The sequence below is a fragment of the Centrocercus urophasianus genome, unplaced genomic scaffold (assembly GCF_019232065.1).
Source record: "Centrocercus urophasianus isolate 14NV4802_14NV808 unplaced genomic scaffold, USGS_Curo_1.0 seq_73, whole genome shotgun sequence".
Lineage (NCBI taxonomy): Eukaryota > Metazoa > Chordata > Aves > Galliformes > Phasianidae > Centrocercus > Centrocercus urophasianus.
In genome coordinates, this window is record NW_024885344.1 from 5,371,258 (window position 1) to 5,393,473 (window position 22,216).

The 22,216-nt window shown below is 38.1% G+C and overlaps 1 long non-coding RNA gene across 2 annotated transcripts in view; it reads right to left on the bottom strand.

Annotated features, from left to right (window-relative positions):
* Positions 1-9,330: 9,330 nt before the first annotated feature.
* Positions 9,331-22,216, bottom strand: part of LOC122170624 — a 97,765-nt gene continuing 84,879 nt past the window's right edge. For both annotated transcript variants that reach the window (XR_006171811.1, XR_006171812.1), the window contains exons 2-6: positions 20,754-20,829; positions 19,545-19,826; positions 11,054-11,097; positions 10,012-10,094; positions 9,331-9,548 (exon numbers count right to left, since the gene is read on the bottom strand). This is a non-coding gene — a long non-coding RNA (uncharacterized LOC122170624). The remainder of the gene's footprint in view (positions 9,549-10,011; positions 10,095-11,053; positions 11,098-19,544; positions 19,827-20,753; positions 20,830-22,216) is intronic.

Below are 22,216 nucleotides of genomic sequence, written 5' to 3' on the forward strand. Positions count from 1 at the left end.
AACATGGAGAAGCTTAGGTTTGAGAGTAAGTTAACCTAGAAAACTCTTTGAAAAAAGATACAAGTGAGAGATAAAAGCACAGAACCTCTGTGACTTACAGAAATAAGTCATCCTTGTCACTTGTTAGGTGTCAAACTACAGTGCTAACTAGCCATTGAAGTACAGAGTATTTGAATAATATGCAATTAAAACGTGAAACACATGGCATTTGAAAAGAATTGCATGAGTGAATTCATGAGTTGCTATGACAGATACAGAAAAAGCAAATAAATCAAATCCCATTAAATACAAATATAGCGTCTAGATCTGCAAGTTTCTACATTGGAGTGATACCAGTAGAAGTGTTTGTCTGTATGCTACCTTTTTATATTCTCTCCGTAAGTATATGTCGTCTGCCACTGTCAGAGGCAAAAGACTTGGAAAAAATAACTTTTGTCTAACTCAGTACAGGAATATTTACAAAATACTGTCCAGTTTAAAGTCATAGAATGGCCTGTGTTGGAAAGGACCTTAAGAATCATCTAGCAGTGTCGCCATCCACTAGATCAGGTTGCCCAGGGCCTCATCCAATGTGGACTTGAACATCCCCAGGGATGGAGCATCCACAGCTTTTCTGAGCAGCCTGTTCCTCACCACCCTCCCAGTAAAGGATTTCTTCACAACATCTACCTAAATTTCCCCTGTTCTAGCTTGAAACCATTTCTTCTTGTCCTATCACTACCAGATCATGTAAGAAGTTGGTCTCTCTCCTGCTTATAAGCTTCCTTTAAGTAGGAAAGGCCACTATCAGGTCTTCCGAAAGCCTTCTATTCCCCATGCTGAACAAGCCCACCTGATCATCTTATTTTACCTTATCAACTCCCAAAGAGACCAGTACACTTAATTTCCTAGAACGTAGGTGGAATTTTCACTGTTTTACTAAAAAAAATCTCAGAATCCATAGGTAACAAATCAAGATAAATCAAAACATTTCTAAGATAAGACAATTCTCCCATTGCTGACTGAAGTCTGAAATCTGTATTACTGCAGCAAACAGTAATTTAGACATACAACCTTTTTAGCATTTATCTGAAAAACAATTCAGCCTTTTCTCAAAGTTTATTGTCCCATTTAAGACACTATTTTCAGCATTATAGTTGTTATTGATAATACTACCTTGCTAATAATGGCAAATTACTATATAAATCTTTCCGAATCCGTCATGACCTGAAATTACTTTTCTCGCTCACGTCTGCAAGGAGAAAACTAATTCTTCCGTTTTTATTTAAAAGTAGAAGTTATATTCTAAATTTTCTTATTTTGTAGGAACAGAATCACTACAATTCTTTACTGGAACTTCCAATTCAGATTTCGTTTAATACTAGAGATTCTCACAAGCAGAAAGAATTAAAGTTGTGTTATACATCAGATTACAGTATATTATATACTTTAAAGAACAAAAGGCTGTCTCAATATTAAAAATACTAATTGATAATACAGAAATTAGTGATATGAACATAATTATTTGTTAAAACATAATAGTCCAGTTTGAAGGGACCTACAGATATCATGAAGTCCAACTGAATGACCACTTCAGGGCTAACCAAAAGATGAAGGATATTGTCCAAATATCCCTGGAATAATGACATGCATGGGGCATCAACCAACCCTTTAGAATACCTGTTTCAGCATTTGATTATTCTCACAGTAAAGGAAATTTTGCTAATGTCTACACTTAATCTCCCCTGGCCTTGAGCCATTCTCACATATCTGACCACCAGCTACGAGTGAGAAGAGCCTGGCACCTCCCTCTCCACTTCTCCTCCTCAGGAAGTTGTAGAGAACAATGACAACACCTCTCAGCATGCTCTTCTCCAGATTGAATGACTAGGGTATCCTCAGCCTCTCCTCACAGAACCTGTCTTCCAGCCTTCCTCTTGATGCATTCAAGTGACCTAAGGTCATTTTTATATTATGGAGCCTTGAACTGCACAAAATATTCAAGGTGAGGCTGCACCATTGCTAAACGTAGTGTAATATAGAATGACCTCTTATGACAGGATGGCTACGAGTTTAATGTATCCCAAAATGCTGTTTGCCCTCTCGGCTGACAGGGATCACTGTTGGTTCACATTGTGCCTTGTGTCAAGAAGCAACCCTAGATACCTTTCTGCAGGGCTGCTTTCCAGTCACTCATCTCCCAGTCTGCACCTGAATCTCATCAACGTGGACTTGTGGCCAGCCAATCTGTATTTGTTTCCAGATCTAACATATTTTGAAAAATATCTGAAAATAAATTTTGAGGCAAAACTGAGTCCAAGAGGTGGCAAATGCCACAGAACACTGGGAACTAATTTTTTGTTTGTTTGTTTTGGTTTCTGTTTTTAAAAGCAGCATTGTGCCTATTTGAAAGGGATGTGACATATCAGAGGAACCGCTAATAACTTAGCATTCAGTCACAGGAATACTTAAGATTACATGACACTAGTAGACCTCTGCTAGTCAGCACCAGTAATACTGGGGCAACAACACATAGATTAGATACTGAAAGAGTCCAACTGTTGTTGCTTAGAAGCTTGGATAGGATTCAAAACTGAAAAGTGAGCATCTCAGCTGTTACTGTGGATGAAACATTATTATATGACTTATTTGAGGGGCTGCTGAAAGATTGCTTCATTTAATGAAAGGCAATATTCTTGCATCGTATTAGGCACTATAATGTAACAGAAAGGAGTGCTGGTATTTCCTGGCATTAGACAGAGGATATGGGCTGGGTCACTGGATTTAGTAGCTAAACTATGTCCCCTCATCCTCCAGATGTTTTTGAATTTTGGAAAATTCAGATTAAAATTGTCAAAAAACCCAACAAGTACCACAGATGATTCAATCAATTATCAAAGCACAAGTCAATATTTACAGGAAAGAGGGAAAAATCCCCTCATTCCCCACATTCACAAGCAAATTGGATTGGGTGCCTTTTGGATCTCTATTAAAAAAAGATCACCTTCAGTCCCCTATTGTTTATCATCACAGTGACACCATGCTCTCTAAAGCTCAAGAGGTTCCTAAACAACTCTAAAAGCAGAAGCACCAAGCATTCATACTTAATATTTCTATGGCTTCCATTTCTAATGACTACATTTAATTTTTTTTTATTATTATTATTATTTTTTTTTTTACGTTTGTACTCAAGAAACAAATATCCAGTGTCTCCTGATATCCTCTCTTTGAGTGAATCAACCATCATGAGTGCTTATAAAAAAGGCACGGTTCAGATTATCAGTCTATTCTCCTAGCATAAGTCTCACTGCTTCCCTCGAAATATTCTCAGACACATTACCTTAATTACTGAACATTTTTGCAGTAAGTTTTCTGCTCTATTTGTTATTCTTGATGTATAATTCTTTTGGCTAACCACAGTTAACCATCTTCATTTCAAGGAACCCATTACATTCTGGCACTGAAACTTTTGTTCTTCCTCCCCTAAGTCTCTAACATCATCTTTGTACAGTGATATGTATGATATATTTTGCAATAATGCTTCATGTGAATACATTTGTTAAAGTCTCCAGAATATACTCTCATAACCAAACTATTTCTGCTAACCCATGCAAATATTCAAAAATGGTTGGCTGAATAAAAAACTAGAAATTTATGAAGTGTTGAACATGATTAGTTATTAACTCATCTGGAATCCAACGTGCCTGTGCGGGTGGGGGAGTTTATAATACGTATTTGTAAATAGTTGCTTGGTGAAATGGGACATGAAACAATTTAAAGCTTTAAACAAAGCTTCTTCAATTAAGAAAATCTATTTAATTGAGGCTAATTAAGAATCAAATTTAGACAAAAGTTAGTAAGGTCTTCCTATTTCAACCTCATGTCTGTTACTCAGTATTCCGTTTCCTAGAAATATATCAATGCTTAAACTCAGAAAACATACTCAGGTCCTTGCAATGAAGAAAACTGCATGTTATGAGGCTTAAGGAGCAGAAAATATGATTTAAAGTTCTATTAGCATCTCTCAAACAGGGACATGTTGACACTGCCTAGTGACATCCTCCTGATCTCAGCATGTTCCATTATGCTTCCAACAACTTTGCAAAAACTGTGCTTAGGCAAGGATCTTCCTGAAAAGAGCCCTCATAGACCACTTCATATTTCCTCTCCTAATCATGGATATTCTAATCATGCCCATTTCAAGCCAGGATTTCAAAATGAAGCATTTTTTTTCAGTTTCATGGACAATTTCTGAGGTTAAAAAAAGGCAGTTTGTATAGTAGCCCCTATCATATAGATTCCTGTGGTAAATGGTCTGTTTTTACCTCAAGTGATTTACAAACATATTCATGAAGCTGCCCATAAACAAAACCAATAACCAGTAGTTGTATTTTTCAGTCTGGGTGTAGTTCTGTTGCAGTTAAATCTGTGTTGAAAGGATATGCCCTTCGACTGCCTTCTTTCAGAAGGTCAGTCTCTGATCCACATAAACTTGTGTGAACTTGGGCTCTTTGTTAAACTGAGAAAAATTGGAATGCCTCACGTCTCTCTTCCTGTAATCACAGCAGCATTCTCTATTGTTCCTTAGCAATAAGCTCAGTGGAATACTTACAATAAATCAGGGAAAAGGTTTACTCAGAAATAGTGAAATGACCGAATTCCTGGGTGGCCTTTTTCTTGTGAAGTCTTTCCACTTACCCAATTACCACACTTATGTTCTATCAAATTCATTTATCACAATACACAGATAATAGTACGTTACCTAAACAGCCATTCTTATAGATCCCCATTGGATATTTGCTTTCATTCAATTTAAGGATTTATTTCCCTGGCACACATTAAACAGATTTTTATAACACAATAATTTATGTTCCAAATAAGCACATCACCAATCATTATCTCCAGTCAAAGATTTTGAAAAGTCATATGTATCACTGAAATCCTGCACTGAAACTTGTGCAACCCCCCTTCTTTCCCCCCCTCCAAAAAAAACCAAACAACAACATATAAAACCTGCTCAGCAGTTTCTGTGCCCTCAAAGAAGTGTTCAGTACTAAGGTAGTTGGCCAGTACGACTGGAGAAGTTAGAGGCTTTCAAGATCGGATTGAATTGTGAAAGAACAAACTCACCTAGGTTCCAAAGCTCCTTCTTCTTCTTCTTCTTCGAATTATTCCATAACTGTATGCATCAAGAAATGAGAAGCCCCTAACTCATTAGTTGTAAGGTTAGAAAAACACGAAACAGGGCTATTCTCTTAGAGGACTCCTCAATGGCTTTATGTTCCCAGCATCCCTAGGGGCTGCTAGCCTTTATTGCAATCAGCTGTGGCAATTATCAACCTGAGTGTCTTTTAAGAATGTGCCAAGTAAAATGCTATTCAGAGATGCATCCCTTTTACACAACAAGCATGCGGTGTTCTTCCTCTAATTACTGACCCATTATTATGATCATCCAAGCAGTAAATGAGGTAACTGTTACTTCCTACAGACCTTTTGACTCTTGGTTTTAGAGTAGAAATATGTCAGAAAATAAAGATTAAACAAGATCTGAAGCAACATATAAGAAAACTTGAGAGCATACGCACAATGCTCGTGGCTTATGAAAACTCATATATCACGGATACTAGTGTAAATCCTGGCTCTGCTGATGCCAATGGGTATCAGCAATGAGAAATTCAAGAGAAAATAATTTTTCAATGAGAAAGTCTTGGCCAGAGAATTTTATCTTTCTAATTTTAACACACCTTAAAAAAAGTTCAGAGATGTGGATTTTAAGCAGGCGTTAACTGTTTGCAAGATTCAGGCCTAAGATCTAAATCACACATTCACTTCTGGACAAAGTAATAAACTGGGCCAGAATCTAAAGCAAGATCCAGATCCCCTTCTGCAAATTCTTAGACTCATAAATATCTGACCATATGTGAGCAGTTACACTGAATGTACTATATACGTGACTAGCTTATAACTTTTGTACCTCTTTGTAGAAATTTGACCTCAAATATGCAACTCATTTAAGACAAATGAGTTGCATGCTCATAAACAAAGCTGCATTCTGAATCATTTAAAGAACTAGAGTCTTATGCACTGAAATGTAGTTATTAATTTAAGAAGAGTCATTCAGATTTTGAAGAATGAAAGAAATACTTTATTTTCCTACATATCTGATTAATGTCTAAAACATTAAGTTTTCAACATGAAAAAAAATGGTGCAATTACCAATTGTTTAGTCTTGATTTTAAATACTATGATTTATATTTTTAAATGCAGTTTTATCTATGCAGAGGCAGCATTTTCCACATGAATTCACTTATTCCATGTCACCCAAGTGTATCTGCATTAATTTTTAATTTAATATATGGAATTTAAATGATAGGCAAAACATTCAAAAATAAAATTCCCATAACAGTATATCAAAGTATTGTCCCAGAAAAAATACATATATTTAGTAAAGAAGAACTTCTCGGCCTTAGTTTCCCAGCAAGTGCCAGGAATAATTCACTCATCCACAGAATGTTAAAAGAAGGGAGAAATGTTATTTCTAAATATTATTTTCCTACAAAAGACCTGAGTTTATCCTGCTTTATCAGTCCGTGCTCTTCTATTTCAGACATTCTTGAAATATGAAATATACTCTGAATTTAATTTTTTTAAAGGCCTCTTTTTAAAAGCTGTGATGATAAGTCCTGATCATTCAGTTCTACCTTCTAGGTCATATTTTCACAGTAGATTTTGGTCTATCTCAGCTCTGCCCTCGCGAGACGCTGCCTGGATTACTGTGTCCTGGTGTGGAGTTCTCATTACAGGAGAGACATGAACCTGTTGGAGCATGTCCAGGGGAGGGCTACAAGAATGAACCAGAGGATTGAATGCCTCCCTTACCAGGACAGGCTGAGAGAGATGGAACTGTTCAGAGCCTGGAGAAGTCTCCAGGAATCTCTGAGAGAGGCATTTCAGTATTCAAAAGGGGCTATAAGAAAGAAGGGGACAGACTCTTTAGCCGGGTCTGTTGTGACAGGACAAGGGGAAATGGCTTTAAACTAAAGAGGGTAGATTTGGCCTGGCTATAAGGAAAAGGTTTTTATAATATAGGTGGTGAAGCACTGGAAAAGATTACTCAGAGAGGAGGTGGAAGCCCTGTTCTCAGAGACCTTCATGATCAGGCTGATTAGGGCTCTGAGCACCCTGATCTAGATGTAGATGTCCCTGTTCATTGCAGGAGAATTGAACTAGGTGGACCTCTGAGTATTGCTTCCAAATCAAGCCATTCTGTGGTTCTGTGGTTATTTATTTAAGGCATACATTTTACAAAAGCCCATTTCCTACCTTTGGAAAACTTCAACATTTGGGAGTATCTGCCGAAGACCTGGCTGTTCTTTCAACAGAAAAAAAAATAAGGATTATCCTAATTTCTGCATTTCTGGAAGAAAATGTCCATGCTCAAAAATAACATCACTGTATCTGGAACTTTCAACAGTCTCCCCTGGTAGATATAACTTTTAAATACATGCGCTGATGGAATGGGAATGGATAGTTCATCTTCTTAAAATAAAATTCTTATTAAAAATACTGTTTTCTTATTCTGAAGATACAGTTACTTTTAGGCATCACTAATGTCTTTTGCTGAGATGAGAAAGAGGCAAGGACCAGTGCACACCTGAATAGCACTAGGAAGGTGGAAGGTTGCTGAAAGTCTTACTGAAGGATAATGTAATTTTGCAAGGATTCAGTCAACCCTGGATGTAGAAAGGTGAAAGGTAAACGAAATTCCAAACTCTCTCTTTTCCACTCACTTGTGGAATGGTGCAGTAATTTCATTTTTGTCCTGCCTATTCACAGGGACAAGCAACGACAATGTGGCCATTCCTATTTGTCTGCAAGGCTACATTACACCTGAGCATGGTACAGTTCTGACTTAGCTCTGTACACCACATACAGATTAGAATCCTGTGACATTTAGTCTACAGTGTTTTTCCTGAAACAAATTTAAAGCCATGTCTCTTAATTTTTTTTTTTTTTCAGAAGACTGTGTAATTGTCTGTTAGCAGCTCACCATGAGCTGTGTGTTCTTTGACACAACAGGTTACTACTGTCACCATTCTTCCAATTTCCAACCTCATGCTCAGACAAATGTGTTTCTCTTTTATTTTACATAATTATTACAATCTTTCTGAGATATATTAGAGATTTTTACATTATTTGTAATGTCTTCTATTTTCGCCCCTTACACAAATGAATTGTGAGTTAAGACAGTTGGATAACAGCGCAGGTATTTTGTCACCATAGTATATTGTTCCCTCTCTAAAATCACTCCTTTAAAAAGCATCAGTCTCAGGGATTTACCCTTTTGTTGCATTCAAACTGCTAAAACAGTGTTCCCAAAACAGTGCTTGCATTAGGGTATTGTCTGAAGTGTCCTGTCTGAATTCATGATGCAGGTCTTTACAACACCTTAAGTGAAGGCACGCTTAGACCAAGTTTTCAGTGATAGGTAGTATAATAGATTCTGTCAAGTCTTTCCTATGCAATTAACAATGCCTTTTTTTCGTCATGTATCTGCACCTCACCATTGCTATAACCTCTGACTCTGTCTTATATTAAAAATATTTCATCTAACTCAGAAACGTCAAGATACTTTAATCATATAGCAACTCTCTCCAATGGACCAGGCAAATTAGACATCAGGGTTCATGCTCATGCTTTATGAGGAAGGTAGGTGTACCTGTAAGCCTTGAGGGCAACACATGAAACTTACTTTGACAAGCTCCACATGAAAGCAGTCTTGAATCCTTCTTTCGTAGTTTGTGACAACAAGCAGATCTTGACACTTCATCTCCTCTCCAAGCAAAGTTGATACCAAGGAATGGGGTCAACAATGCTGTAATTTGGGCATACTACCAGATCACAGATAAGTTATGTTAGCATCATTGACATGGCTGGCTATTAAAAAAGTGGGCCTTTACTTAACAGCAGGAAAATCTGTCCTTATAGCTCTTCATTCTGCCTTACCTACTTCTCCCCTATAGTTTCATGACACTGATGTAGATAACAAACATTACCCAAGATTAACTCTTTCTTCATTCTAACTTGTAAAGTCAACAACTACACACTACATTTAAGACACCATTGTTATCTGCCATGCTGTCTAGCAATTCCCTATCTCATCTGTGTCTGAATCAGCTTCTCCTTGCAGGAAACCGAAAGGCGTGGGCCAGGAGCAGCTGGTTTTAGGGATTTTTGTCACTCATCTCAGAATTCTCTGGAAATAGCAAGGATCTTAAAAATGAGGATTGCTGAGCCCTCAGCTAGCTGCCTTGGAATGGCAAAAAATAAGAAGAAACCTCTGTAGCTCTAACTCTTGCATACACTCTAACATGAAAACTAAAGCTAAAATAAAATGAAACACACGCACAAACAAACAAAACCAACAAAAAACAATTAAGTAATCTTTTAATCTTTAAGCCAGATTTTCATATTCTCTCCTTTGCTCAGCAGGTTCTGCTCTCACCGGTAACACCTCTCAGACATTCCATCCAATGTCAGACATGACCTTCAAGGAGGTTCACAAGTATCTGGAGAATGTAGAGAAGTGTCCATAGAGAGTCTAAGAACAAGAATATTTCACAGCAATGCCTGCCATCGCTATTTCAGAAGACTGGAAGAAATCACATGTTCTCAACTTCTGCTCTGCTCAAGAGCTTCTCTCACAACTCTACATGCTTGCTTTCTCTAAGTATTCATTCAGTACTTCATTGGGCACCCTTGATATTTCTTGTTTGGTTCACTGAGATTTTGGTCTTGAACCCAAGAAATCTAATTTCTCACATTCACTCGTTTCTGTCTCTGTAATTAACCTACCAGTCCTTGCTTCCAAAGTGATAATACTGTTTTTCCATGTGCTTTTTTTTTCTCTAATCATAAATTTAGCAATCTTTGCCTCTCCACAATTCTCTCACCCCAATATTTGATATTTCTGTGCAACCCTGTTGCCACCATGTCCCTAATTTCTTCTGCTTTGCCCACAGATGTGCCCACCTTCACTATCTCCTGCAATCCTTCTCCACCATCACAAGAGCATAGGAAGCAATCCTCTGGGTTCTTTCTTCCTCCTATGGCTGCTGAAAATCAACTCCAGATGTTTTCAGAGAGACCAGATAAACAGTGAAGCAAAAAAAACACAGGCATATTTTTTCTCAGACTAAACAGAAAAAGGGAGTAAAGAGAGATATTCTGGCATGCTGTAATCTTCCTATTTCTTTCTTGTTTATAAGAGGTGCAAAGAACTTTGCCTACTTCGTCCAGTAGCCCTTACTGAGTGTTCTTTCAGGAAGGTGACGACTTAGAAGGACTTTGTCCCAAGTATGATTGGTATTCTAGAAAGAACTTGAAAATTTTGTATTATTGACCAAAAGTGAGTGCATTTATTTTAGTCAAAATACCATCACATATTAAGACATTTCAGAAGTTGTAAAATCTGTTACTGTATGTTTTACCTCCAAACTATATTTTTATTTACAAGCATTTTATCTAGAGACTTATTCTACAGATGAACCAAAACTGATTTTTAGTGACATATTTCAGGAATACTTCAAAGAAAGAACTGAGCTCCTTTGTGTTTCAAAAGTAAAAAGAAGAAACCAGTGCCTCTCAGTTTTTCCTTCAAGCTGAAAAATAATATGATATAATCTTATAAAGTTCTATTTGTTTAAAAATCTTACTACATATTGAAGTTGTCGTGGTTGAAATTTCAAAGCAGTTTTATAGTTAGAGGCTTGATCAACATTCGCGATAGACTTTGAAACTTTGAAAAGTCAAGAAGATAGATTAAACACAGACCATTACCTCAACAGTAGCCAATCAAACTGACAAAACATGGGTGATAAAGCCCTTCTTTTAAATCATACAGGTCCCTGTGGCTTGACCTTACTACGTATTTTTGCACTAATGCTGATGCCTGCAACATACCACAGACACTAAATCTTGTAGATAAATTACATTCAACGTCATGTCAAGGGGGGACGCACACAAAGAGATGTGAGAACATGAACTTAAGTGGCTTGTGATACAGTGAACTTACCTGGATTCTAGCCTCAGGGTTTATTTGCTTGTAAGTTTTTTTATCTATATTTTCCAAGAAAAAAAAAAAAAAGAATTAAACAACAAAACTTTCAGGTACAAAGGCTTACAAAAATAAAACTAAACAAAAAAAAAGATTGTATAATTGTATGGTAGCACAAGTGAAATGTGCTTTTAAAGAATGAAGGCATTGTCACACTCACTTATAGCTGCCTTGGGTAATAAAGGCTTAAATTCTCCCTCATTTGAAACTGGCACATTCCATGAAAGTTTCTGTTCTTAGATTATCTTTTTCACATTCAAAACTACAGGGTGGAAAACTCTGTGCATCATTCTACTTCACCTTTAATGACAAGAAGGGAAGGATACACATGAGGAGGACTGGCTAGGGATCAGCTAGAAATCTAACAACAGCTCAAGATGCCCAGCAACACCTAGATGGAGCTGAGCTGAGAATCAGCATTCACCTTCTCTCTATGAAAGGAAAATAAGACTTTGCTCCCTTTTGGGAAAAATACTTTGCTATATCTGTGTACACAGGAGCAGATCCAAAGCCACTGAAATCAATACAAATATTTGCATGGACTTTAGGGAACCCTGAATCAGAACTATAGCCTTTTAATCTAGCTTGCATGTGGAGATGGGGCAGAGTCAAGCTCCTTGCATTCATTCCGGTTCTTTGCCCTCCTTTTCACCTCAGTATGTGATGAGTCCCTTTACTGCCAGCAACATGCAGAGGGCACCATCTCAGTAGTAAAAGCAGTCAGGGAAACATAAGAGTATCTAGAGTAGTGAGAAAGTTATTCCCCCGTGGTGTTGAGTAAGGATTGTGCTTAGTGGTTCCCATCTGACCTCTACAAAACTATTTATAACTGTCCTTGCAGAAAAATACAAAACATATTAATGAATGCTATACAGCAAACAGCTGAGTCACAATGTCCCAATCTCATTCTCCAGCACTTGAGCTCAGCATCTAGAGTGTGCCAGAAACAATAATGCATTTTTATAAAAGAGAGTGCTCATATCTTTTACACAGATGATATTTGCCTGCTGTTGGCTGCTGGAGTCATAGCCTTCATCTCAATTAAGAGCAGTCACAAATATTCCCATAAACTCAGTAGTTGTCTAACGCTGTGGTGTGAGCAGACAGATGTGTGACACACAAGTCAGAACAGAGCTGGCAGGTGAGCCAAGGAAGTTTTTGGCTGTCCCATAAAAATGAAGACTTCTACAGTGCCATTTAAAATTCCTTGGAAATCAACTGCACTGCAGTGACAAAAAACTACTTTTTAAGAATTCCAAGCCAGAAGGAAAAGATCTTCTGAGATGACTGTGAACAGATGGACATTGCAATCTTGAGTGCTCAAGTCTATTTTCTAAATAAGAGTTAAATCCTAACGATTGTGCAATGAAGAAATATTGCTGAAAACCTGACTCCAAATCAAACAGACCTGTTCTCATCTCTCTGTAAATTCTGACAGCCTTGCCTAGCTAACTGACTTCAGTTGTTACCAGTCTCAGCTCATTGCTCTATGTTGCCACTTGGGTTTCCTCCCATTTTATTACGTGATCCCCTTTAAAACACTGCTTTCAAACAGAGTTGTTAAGCAATAACTTTTTTTTAATTATCTCTTAAATGAGCAATGTTTGGCTTAATATTAATCATTTGTCATATGTTTGTTCAGGAAGAAGGGACACAGAAGTTTAGAGAGTAAGCTTTATGATTAAAAGTATTTCCCATCAAGTGGCTTAATAACTGTTGGTACTGTAGGACAGCATGTAAGATACTAATGACACAGGAACATCCTGTAGATTGCATTTGCCTTATTCCTGTCCAAAGAACAATTTCCTATGCACCCCATAATACCTTTTAGCACTATTATTCTTTAGATTCCACCCTCAGAATTCCAGGGGTGACACTGTTCCAGTAAGATTAGCATCAGCACTGACAACAGATCAGATTACTTGGAAAAGATCAAAATTATGTCCAGAACAATGCAGGAGTGAGTACAAGAATATGGGAACAGGAGCAATGACTGGAGATAAATGTCACAAAGATGTGATATGCAGAAGCAGATGGGAAACAGAGAGGACACTAATTTCCTATAGAATAAAAAGACAAAACAGAAAGAACAAACGTGTAGATGGTGGCAACAAATGCCCTTTCTTGTACTTTCAGAAACATTGTATTCTGAATGCTATATTTGTAGGACTGCTGGTTGGAGCAAAAGTTCTCATGATAACTTAGAAAGACATAGGACAGAGATCTCAATCCAAGAACAGAAACCTGTCATCATGAAAGACAAGGTTAAGTCCTTGGGCCCACACCTCATCCACAGACTGTAAACTGTAGGAGTAGGGTCCAAGGTACCTATATATCTTTAAGTGTATCTGTGACATAGGCCGTGAGACAGAGGCCCCGATGCAATAAGCAAAAGTAAATAAAAGTGTCCTATAGAAGACTATTTGATGCACTTAAAGGACTGGAGCTCAGAACTTCAAGTTATATCAACATTTCTCTTCTCTTTAACCATGATGAATTTGCCCATTCTCCCTTTCCAAGGTGAAATTATATAAAGTTTGCTTCTTTCAAATTGCTCTTGTGAAGTCTAACTGTTAGCCAATACACAGTTACTTTAAGATACTGTCTGCAGTTTTTTATGATTAAAAGTATTTTCTTAACCTTTTTTCCATATTGTTGCCTTCCCACATTGTTAAATAATAGAATGGCAGAACATAGGATTTACTCCATAAATGTTTTCTTGATGTGTTTTCTTACTACATTTAAGATCCACTCTTCATTTTTGTGACCACCAGCTACCAGCATTCTGAACTCCTATTCATTAATGGAGTACTTTTGGAAAGCTACCTTGCAGAGCCATGAAATTGCAGAATGGTTAAGGATTGGAAGGTACTGCTGGTAGTGTCTGGTCCAATGCCTGTTCAAGCACCCACAGCAGGGTGGCTTTTGAAGATTCCCAAGGAGGGATACTTCACAAATTCTTTTGGCACCCTGTGCCAGTATTCCATCACCTGCATAGTCAGATGGAACCTCTCATGCTCCATCTTGTGCTGTAGTCTATTGTGCTGGTACTGGGTACCATGAAAGAGCCTGGCTCCGTCCTCTCTGCTTCTTCCCTGCAGTTATTTGTACACAGAGATGAGATCCCCTTGAACTTCTTCTTCTCCAGGATGCACAGTTCCAGCTTGCTCAGCCTCTCTTCAGAGAGGAGATGCTCCCATCCCTGCCTCATCTTTGTGGCCCTTCACTGGTCCTTTAAGTATATGCATATCTCTCCTGTACTTGAGAGGCCCAGAATTGAACATACTACTCCAGATGATGCCTCACTTTCTTTTGATTTCTTTTGCGCTCACTCTATTAGCACTTCCTCTCACAAGAAATGTTGTGGTGGTCACAACCACCTGTAGAGAAATACAGTTTATCCTGAAAATGATTATCAAACTGATATATAAGAGCAGTTTTTGATTCCTACTGTTCATGGGCCCCATCTGGAGTACTGCATCCAGGCCTGGGGCCCCCAGCACAAGAAAGATGCAGAGCTTTTGGAACAGGTCCAGAGGAGGGCCACTAAGATGATCAGAGGTCTGGAGCATCTCCCCTATGAAGAAAGGTTGAGGGAACTGGGCTTGTTTAGCTTGGAGAAGAGAAGGCTCTAGGGAGACCTCATTGTGGCGTTCCAATATTTGAAGGGAAAGTATAAACAGGAAGGGAAACAACTGTTTACAAGGGTGGATAGTGATAGGACAAGGGGAAATGGTTTTAAACTGAGACAGGAGAGATTTAGGTTAGATATTAGAAGGAAGTTTTTCACACAGAGCGTGATGACGCACTGGAACAGGTTGCGCAAGGAGGCTGTGGATGCCCCATCCCTGGAGGCATTCAAGGCCAGGCTGGATGTGGCTCTGGGCAGCCTGGTCTAGAGTTGGTGACCCTGCACAAGAAGGGGGGTTGAAACTAGATGATCTTTTAGGTCCTTTTCAACCCAGGCCATTCTGTGATTCTATGATTCCGTGATTCCATAATTCCATGACTGTATCCCCTGCAAAGATCAACCACAAGTAGAATCTTGATACCCTCAACTTTCCCATTAGTTAATCTAAATAAAGAAAAACAAGCCAAAGCAATCCCTACCTTCCAATATAGTGTTTAAAACAATAGATTTATGCCTAAATCAGATTCTCAAAAAAGCCTAACAGAGATATGCTAGATAATTCTACTACTTCCTCATAAGTATTTGAAGAAAGAGTGCTGTAGATGCTTGGCAACCACAAATGTCATTCAACACTTATGTGTTCACTGTGTAAACAACAGCAGTAGTTGAGCACTGGAATGGGTTGGGCAACCCATGACATCCCTGTCAACAGAGGATTTTAGGAAGGCAAAAAACAGTTGTCCCAAAAAATTGTCTAGCCCTGGGTTAGAAGAAATGGCCTGGGTGGATGCTTATGGCTGTTTTTCAGCATAATTTCTAGATTTTTTTAAACTGAAATAATAGATTGATGGGTTTTTTTGCAAACTTTGGGTTTGTGCTGGATGTAACTGTGTTTACAATGTCACTTGCTGCACCAAACACATTGAAAGGTGAGGAAACAGGACTGAAATTCCTGTACCCTGAGAATCCAGTTTCCTGCTATCACATGCTTTAGGTCGTACAATTATTATTTTTTTCATAAACCTGTTGAAAATCAGCATTGAAACAGATGGTTTCCCTCTTTATCCACTTCCTTCCACAACCCATTTAGACACAAACAGTACAGAGAAGGGCAGCACAGCTTTCTAATAACTCCATGCAGTATGCAAGGCTTCCAAGAATTAAGCTGCCCTCAATAGTATCGAAAGGCCAGTTCTCTGAGTTCAGAGATGAAGGATGTGTGATAGATTGGTCCAAAATGTGACCGCAGACAATCTTGTTTACCTGTAGTGGATTATTTGGGTTGTAGGTGAGTTTACAGATCTATCTCAGATTTGCAGATGTTGGAGAGCAGTGCACTGCAACTACAGCTGTGCTTGCACACTCAGCTCACAGGGAGGAGTAGTTTGATGGGAAATGTTGCCAAAGCTGTGGCTTGATTTACTGGTCGTATAGCTCCCTATCTGTTTATTTACTGATTTATGTATTTATTATTTAGTTGTTTACTTAGATGATACACACTGCAGTACAATGCAGTAGAACAATCATGCAAAAGAAGATAGAAAATAAAGGGTTTGCAAGGTTGTAAGTGCTGTTTAAATCTTCCCCAGGAAGCTTTGGTACTTCACCCCAGTTCTAAAGAAATTTCTAAGTCCGTAAATCAACAAAGACTGTTAGCATTTCTGGAGCAATCTAGGACAGTCAATGAATGCAATAGAGAATAATTTTGCTATTAGAGAATCCTGTATGTTCTTATGCAAGGTTATGATTCCCCACACAATCTAACAAGACTGTTCCATAAGACAGTATTTTAAAAACAAGTATTGGGCTCATGCTAGCTATATCAAAACAGGAATAATAAGGAGCTTTTTTTCTTTTCTTTTTTTTTTTTTTAAGAATATATGTGTAAACCAATTTTTCATCTGATGTACATCATTTTGAATCAACTGAATCAACAAAAAAAATCAATATTTATTTGCCTCCCCAAAAACTGAATTCATGGAAGCTGAATTATTTTAAGGAAGACTAATGTGTGGATTTGGAGCTGATATAAAATTTAAAAGTCTAGATGTAATCAAATAAAGACTTGTTTATTTGTTTATTTATTTTTTATCCCAGAAGATGTGTTTCAGTGTGTTAAGCCTAGTTACAGTATCCTACAATGCAACATATATATCACAACCTCCTTCTGTCATACCTTTCTTCAATCTATAAATTAACTACTTGAAAATGATGCTCCCTTGACACTTCAGTGCCTCTGACTCTTGAGAATATTACTTCCCCAATAGGAGAAATAAAATAAAAAGTAGAAAGAGTGATGCTCAGGTGAATTCACTGGGGCTATGGAGGAGAACTGTATGCCAAAACCAGGCCTTACACCAAAACACATGGGACTAATCCATCCTAACAATCCAGGAGTTGCCAAAGGAAGGAGAAGATGAAGATGAGGCACTGGCAGTGGGTCAGAGAACTATTTTGGAAGCAGGAATAGCAGAATGGTAGATGAAAGAAAATATAAAAGCAGTGGGAGTAAAGTATTGGGTCACTGAGGGGAAAAAATGGCCTGAAGAAGAAAGACACAGAAAAAAACATCTGCAAGCAGCACTAGTGATGGGGGAGAAAAGAAGCAGGAGATACACACCCAGGTGCACCATTGCCAAGCAGCCTGAAACGAAAACCAGCATCATTTGTGTGGGATTTTTTTTTCTCTCTCGCTCTTTAGATCAAAAGGAGAGCAGCAATGCAATCTGCTCTCTGTGCACAGTGCTTTCAGCCAAAGGAAGAAGAGTGCACACACTGGAACATCTGTTCCAAGAAGCCACTTGAAAAATAATCTTATAATAGCATAGGGAAAACATCTGTGCAGCATGCAGCAGACCACCAGTAGTGCAGCAGTGGAGGAGTAGAAGGGGGAAGGAAGACAGGAGGGAGTAAGAGAGACAAAGTAGAACAGGATTAGGTCAGGGGCAAGTACCCCAGTGAGGGGCACGACCCACATGTGAAGAAACTGCTCATTTGGTGTCTTTTCTCTTCTAATCCTCAGCAAGAGGCAGACAGATTTCTCACCCACTGAGCTGTGTTTATTGGCAGATATTACTCAACATGTGCAGCTTTGAAAAATCCTAAACTACAATCAGTGTGTTTAAGAGGCTGCACGAAAAGCTCCCTGCCCTTGGCCTCTACTTTATCTCCCACCCCTTGTTCCTCAGCTTGCTTTATCTCTACTGATACTAGGGTGGAATAAATGTCCTGGAAAAACACTCACTTCTAGTTCAGTGGGGAGAACTAATGTAGATAAAGTACCTTTACACTGTGAGTAAATTTGACCTTTTGTATCTTTAATAAGACAGCCATTTGTTTTCACCTTCAGTCTCAAAATGAATACTTAAACTCAGATTAAAACACCCCAGTAATCAAAGAAACATGCGCACACGTATGCTGTGTAGTATATTCTTGGCAGTTCTCTAAACAAGGAAAGTCTTCCTAAATATCTACGTTCTTGAAGATGAGAAAAAGAAAGAGCAGTTCTTAAACATAAAGCCTACATACAGACATTCAAGTGATGTGACTAGGTACACAGAAATGAGCAGTGATGTGCCAGGAGTTGAAGTGCCTGTGTATGTGTAGGTGTAGTTGTATGTTACAACCAAGATACAACAGAGAAGCCAGTCTCCCCATCCCCCACACAATCACTGTGAGAAAAGCAATAGAGGAATATGAAGGTTCGAGTATTTTGGAAATTATTTACTATGCTAAACTGACTAGATACAATGACATCTCAAAGCTGGGCAGAAAACAATACACTATCTATCAGGACATAGGAAAGGTCAGGTGTACCAATCCATAAAGACGGGCATAGATAGGGAATAAGGAAATCAGACTGCTACAGAGGAAGAGATCCCTGAGCAAAACATGCAGTTACAAATAGTAAGGGCTCTTCCTTATACCAGTCTTGTCTTAATGTTGCTTATGGCCCACTTCTTCTATTCCATGCTTATAGGTGCAGTTAGAGAAAAGACAAATACAGAAAAGACATGCTGGGAAGTTAGGAAGTAGAGCTGAGTGAGAGAGGAAGAGGCAGCTTCTTCCAAACACCAGATCAATAAATGACTTAGTAAGCAGACAAAGTGTGAGAAATAAGAAAACACCCATGATCAAGACTTTTGACTGCTTGATTTACGAGGAATCAAGTTTCTTATCATAACTCCATTGTTATGTTTTTGGTGTAGGTCTTTCTCATTTATAGAAAGGATCTAAGAGCTTTGTTTCAGAAGAAATTCAGGATTGTTTTTTTTTTTAAGTATCAAAAATTTACAGTGGAAGAAACATTTTTTTTTTTGACAGTTATATTGAGTCTCAAATCAGTTTCACCAGCGTAGTTTAAACATGCCAGTATAAACTAATGCAGATATCATAGTGAAAGGAACACCTCAGAAGAAAGCTGTCCAGGCTTGATTACATTGGCCTAAAATCACAAAAGCAAGTATGACTTAGTACAGAGCTCTGGGCTTTGGTCGAAAGCACTCCTGTCTTTTGTGGGCTATTGATCCTGTGGACCAAAGTCATTTCAGATAAGGGATGTGGGATGAGGAGCCAGAGGAAATGAAACTGAAAATATAGGTGGGGGTACATAATAAAGGTGTTGTAGGTAATGATGAATTTGAGCATGGCAAGTGACAGGAAATCAATGAAATGCTAATGTGTGAGAGGAAATGAATCCGACTTCAGCAGAAATGTTTTTGGACAGATGTGAGGCAAAGAATAAAGGTGCTATAGGGCAAGATAGAACAAGCTTAAAGTAACTGAAGGAAAAACATCTGGCAAGGGAGTCCTAATTACCTGCAAGAGGAAACAAGAACTTTTTATGCTAAAAAGACTGTGATCAAAATGTGGTTCCAGAACAGGATACTTCAAATCGTGATGGAGATTTCTTCTTTTCAGAGTAGTCTTGAGAGAGATTACTCGTTTATTAAAAATCTTGCATTCTTGAAATTTTCATCTCTTATGTTGAAGGTGAACCCATTTCCATTCTGCTTTCATAGCTCCTGTATAATGTGCAATGATACCGTCTTGTATATACCATCTTGTTATAATCAGTTTTCTAAGTCATTTAATTCAAAACTGAGAAAAGAAAAACATAAAACAGTACAACCATGAGTAGCATATAGCTTTATTCCAAAGGCAGAAGCATATTTCCCTGGTAGTACAATCAACTTTGCTTGCTCAACACAACCTTCTTCAAAATTCATCAATACTTTCTCCCCACAAGTAGGGCAAGTGAACTACCTACTACCTAAACAAAAGTTTTGATGAGTGTTGTGGTGTTAGATAACCAGTATCTTTGCATAGACTGTGGGCCTTGTGTAATTCTATTGCTTTCTGTTCCCCAACCTGACAAAATCTGCTTTTTATTCCCAGGAGTAAAGGGAAGAACAACTAAAATAATATATCACTTTTATGGTGGTATTATTTCTTGTTTTATTTCATTTTGTTTTGCTTACAAATTCCCCTTCTTGTCTCTTGAAATTGTGCAAGAGGACAGAAGTTGAGCAAAACTTTGTTACTATTAGCTTACTATTACCATAGATTAAATTGCTTCTCAAAAATAAAATACTGTTGTTTAATAACAAGAAAAAAAAAGTGTTGTAAATCTATCAAATTTCCATTCCAATGTTGAAATGCTAAGGTAAATGGACCTTGAAAAGTATGCAATTCTGAATGTGGCATACTAAAGGACAATTTTGAGTTAATTTTGAATCAGTTAGTTTATTGACCAATTTTCTGAAACTTCTCGGACTATTCAGGTTTTCCTCACTGATTAAAGAGATGGAAATCTTCACAATTATACTACCTTGGATTGTAAAACAGTGGACTGAATTGGTTTTAAACAGACACTTACAGTCCTCCATTATGATCACAAAAGACTGGAACTACCTTAGGAGTTCCTGGAAACACTTTAAATAATCTCCTGGGTGTCATGAGAGACTACAAAGAGGGGGATAAAGACAGAAGAAGCAAAGCACTGAATTTCATTGGGTGGCAACTTACCTTTCTAAGTCCTTGCACTACAGTTTCATTGGACCTGAGGAAGGTGAGTGACAGCTTGCAAGGCTGTGACCATATCCTGCAACAATCAACCAATTATACAATTAACCAATGATCTTGCATTCTTGTAGAGAAGTCTAGGATTAGTAAGATCTTTGGCACACACAAGAGAGAATATTGAGCCCAGAGGACTGAATATTAGTGTCTTTCTTCTGAGAATCTCAAATGCAAAAGGCAATTCTGAGTAGTTGAGGAGTCAGCTTTAGACATATGGGTGTGAATGTCGTGAGTCTTGTTCCCCACTCAAGGATTGAGCTTAAGGAGGGGTCAGAAGATCAGAAGGATCAGAAGCTAAATAGCAGTGATGGAAATCTCACTGCAGTAAAGACTTTCTGCTGTCTTCAGTAAGGTTAGTAGCGTAGGAGTTCAGTTTAATGGCCTAGGAATCTCTTTTTTATGGTTAGAAGAGTGAAGAGAGAAGTAACTGCTCGTTCTGGCAAAAGAAGTTTTTCTGATGCCTTGAAATGTGTATGTGTAGCAGACTGGTACACTAGGAGCATTCTGGGCCCATAACCCAGAGGCTGATAGATTGAAAACATTGTCTGCTAGGCTCCTGTTTGATGGTTGGAGTAGGTGATCTTAATGGTCTTTTCCAACCTTAATGATTCTATGATTCCAAGAATAATTTCAAGTGGGTAAAACAACATAGAGACCGGTCTTTCAAAGATACTAGGTCTTTGTGCAACTTTGGAGTGCACTTTTTACTTCAGTGGGTCAATACCAAACGCTTTCTGCTGTTCCTGATGAGGAACAGAAGCCCAGAGAAAGATGGTTAAATCCTAAATCTTTGTCCTGTGCAATAATTTGCTATAGATGCAATCTGCAGAACCACTAATTTGAAGTTAAAAACAAAGAAAGAAGGGATACTAATTTAGAAAATACTGTATTGAATTTCTTGAGCTCCCAGGCATGCATTCTGTTGCATCACAGTAAAGCTGGTAAGATATTAATGAGACACAGGAGACATTCTGAGTATGAAGTCATTGAATTTTGAATTATCCCACTAGTACCTGAAGATGTCCTTACAGATTTCCATGTAAGATCGAGAAACTGCTCTCAAAATCTCCTGTAGAGAAGAACTTTAAAGTAGCAGAATCTCCAAAGTGGATAATTCTTTCTGACAATAAGGGCAGACATCCTCAACACATGTGATGAAAGGCACAAGTCTGAAGATCTCGTCACAAAGAAAGCTATGTGCAAGACAGAGAACTGAAAGGCCATTGGAAGACACATGGCTTAACTCAAACTGAAAATCTCCTTTATTTCCCTTTTTGCCAAGAGGGAAGGTCTTGGCAACAAAAAAAGGCCAGGCAAACAAAGAAAATTGCTAAGTAACTAATGAACAAACTAACAAGCAAAATGACAGAAAAATGATTGCAAGGCCAAAAACATTGCAGCCTGTGATG